This window comes from Equus przewalskii, chromosome 1 (assembly GCF_037783145.1).
Source record: "Equus przewalskii isolate Varuska chromosome 1, EquPr2, whole genome shotgun sequence".
Classification (NCBI taxonomy): Eukaryota; Metazoa; Chordata; class Mammalia; order Perissodactyla; family Equidae; genus Equus; species Equus przewalskii.
Genome location: NC_091831.1, coordinates 155,843,210 through 155,846,442, shown reverse-complemented (window position 1 = coordinate 155,846,442; position 3,233 = coordinate 155,843,210). Strand labels below are relative to the sequence as shown.

Sequence of the window (3,233 nt, the reverse complement as noted above, 5' to 3'; positions counted from 1 at the left end):
TTAAGGAGCTTACATTTCAGGCCTTTTGCACAATGGTTAGTAAGAGATTAAAGCATAAATATTAGTCCTTGAGGCAGAGATAACCAAGAGAAACATCATTAGTTTTTACTTTTTTTCTTTACTTTTATTGAGTTAATGGAAATCAAACACAGAATAATTTCCACTGATATTTCATTCTCTCTTTTCTCCCCCTACTATTTCATGTTAGTATTTGGGTAGGAAGCTAGGTTAAATAAAAAATAATAATTCGGTTCTGTCTTGACAAGAGCATAAGTTAAAGGTTTGAGGGAAGGAGCAATGTTACAGAATACCATCCAAATGTAGGTAGAAGAAAATTCAAGAAAAGTTTATTAAGATGCTATCCATCAGGATGGATGTATAACTCTGTTGAATGAACTTCAGGTTCTCCTTTAACATAAAGGCCTAGGAAGATTGATTAGATAATTCCCTCATAAAGAAGGAACATTGCTGTTTAGATTTTAGGGAAATATTTCGTAGTGTTCTACTAGTTGATTAATGTTGAAATCCTTTGAATTATATTAACCCTATTCCTGCACTTGGAGACAGGTATAACATCTAGATATAAACTGAATAGCTAGAATTTTAAACCTATTTTACAAGGTCAATGTATTGTTAATTTGAAGTGCTTATCGTGAGATTTCTTGGCATTAAATATTTCTCTTAGAGTCCATGTAGTAGCTTCTGAAACTCTTCATAGTATTTTTTATCTTTTTATTTTTCAGAGTGTAAATGGCTAGATTTAGGAGAAACGTAATTAACAGACTAAAAATAAACGAAGAAACTTGTCCACCCAGGTGATGCTGAATGCTCACACATAGATGAAGATGCAGGGCCCAAAGAAGAGCACCACCACTGTAATATGGGCAGTATAGGTGGAGAGAGCCTTAGACATTCCTGTTTTAGAACTTCGATGGACAGTGAGAAGAATGTGTGTATAGGGTATCAGCAGCAACACAAAGCAGGTTATGGACAGAACCCCACTATCAGTGTTCATTACTGTACCCAAGATTTAGGAATCTATGCAGGCAAGCTTGATTGCCAGTAGTATATCACAGAAGAAGCTATCGAGTCCCCTGGGGCCACAGAAAGGCAACTGCACAATCACAATCATTTGACTCATGGCATGCACAAAGCCAATGGTCCAGGAAGTCACCACTGGCCCAATGCACTTTTACAGACTCATAATGGTCTAATAGTGGAGTGGCTTGCAGATGGCCACATAGTGGTTAGGCCATTACCACCAATAGCACCATCTCACCCGTTCCAACAAAATGTATGAAAATGATCTGGCACCTGCAACCTTCAAAGGAAATAGTCTTGTTCTCCCTGAGAAAGTTTGTGATCATTTTAGTGGGGGGTGGGGGGGGGGGGTGGGGGTGACTGAAGAAAGCCAAACATCAACAAAGGGCAGATTGGCCAACAAGATGCATGTGGGAGAATGGAGATGGTAGTCAGTGATTATTAAGATCATGATAACAATATTTCCAAATGCAATGATGAGGTAAATCATAACAAATATCCTTAAGAATAAGACCTGTATATTCCCTGAGTGACACAGTCCAAGGAGCATAAAATCTGACACTGCAGACAAATTTCCTTTATCCATTTTATTCAGCGTGTCCTTTAAAGTAACTTAGAGAGAAGAATGGATTGTTGGTTAGTGGGTTGGGAAAGGGTACTTAATTTTTAGAATTTGGTTGAAATTCTATTTCATTGAAATTTAAATTTCATTGAAAATTAGCATCTATATCTGAAAGAAAAAAAGTATAATTGGGAAGACAAATCTTGGCAAAATATTCCTAATATTATGCCCAAAAGAGAAGCTAAATGCCTAAGGTTGACTTCCAAGAAACAGTGTCTGAGATGGGATTCATATGCGAATGATTAAGAAGGTATTTCCATGAGGGATTGAGGAAAGCAGGACAGCAAAAGGAAAGTCTAAGGAAAGATTATGGTGTCACCTGGAAACTAGCTTTGCTCTACCACTCCAGTGAAAAGAATCTAGGTGGAGCACCACCAACAACCATTACACTAAATCACTAAAATTTAAGTCATCTATTTAGAAAGATAATGGTGAACAGATACTGAAATCCAGAACAAATAGTATAACATAAAATTCTAGTTTCTCTGTTAATACATAATGACTCCTTCAAGTCTCATTTGAACATCTTCTATAAGACAACACAAAACTAAATTTTTATCTCATTACTCTAAAATAAATGTTGGGACAATCTTTAGGAAAGAAGCTATATAGAAGGCCATATAATAAATGCCTTGGCATGATAATGTGATGAAAAATCAAACACATAACTTATCATTGATTAAGATCACAATTAAAAGGAACTCATTTGGTAAACTAAATGTATTAGGAGAAAATGTCAGTGGAGAGTTATATGAGAAAAGGGTTATGTGAAGTGGAAGGTAACTCAGACCCAGATTTTGATTTTAACTGAATGGAAGCTCCTTGTAACTCAAGCTTATCAATAGAAAATATTTGCCTTGAATTATATCAGTGGGTGCCAGGAAATTCCTAGCTTTTGAAATATTACCATAAAAGTTAAAAAAAGTATTTTTACAGACATGTAAGAAAAGTATATCTTTGGTAGTGCTGAGTGAACATGAAGTTAAAACTTCAGAGATCACCAATTATTTACCTCTAAATATACTAATGATATTGTTTATATTCATCCTTAAGTAAATTGAGAATTCCTTTCAGGCTGGATACCAGAAAGATAATTGCATATCTCTCTTCCCTCTTTATTATTTCTTTCTCTTAGCTTTGTTTTATGTTTTGAGTGTCTCACCTTCTTTTACTCTTTGAAATCTCAAGCATGGTGCCAAGGAAAACAGGTGAACAACAAAAACCCTTATCTCTCATGAGCACTAGTTTCTCCTTCTCTTTTGCTGAGAACTCAGCAGTATAGGTTAAGGATGGAAAGAAAGAACATCTTCCTAAAGAAATTATGTAAAGCACACATTTGCTGTGGAAAAGGGGACATGTGATAGTAGTCTCACAACTTACAAATAGACATATCCTCCATAATAGAGATTTGTTTAATTTCTAAAGAAAATATCCTGATATTATACCCAATAGACTTATGTCCCATGAGAAAAGTGAATAATTTGACCTTTACCTTGAAACTTAATTTTTGTGAAGGCAAACCTTTCCAGGATTACTTTTCAATAACTCATTCTGTATCTGTTGGAATGAA

At 35.2% G+C, this 3,233-nt stretch overlaps 1 pseudogene; it reads right to left on the bottom strand.

The window, feature by feature from the left end:
• Nucleotides 1–668: 668 nt before the first annotated feature.
• Nucleotides 669–1,627, bottom strand: LOC139084193 (olfactory receptor 4K14-like; annotated as a pseudogene).
• Between the last annotated feature and the right edge of the window lie 1,606 nt (nt 1,628–3,233).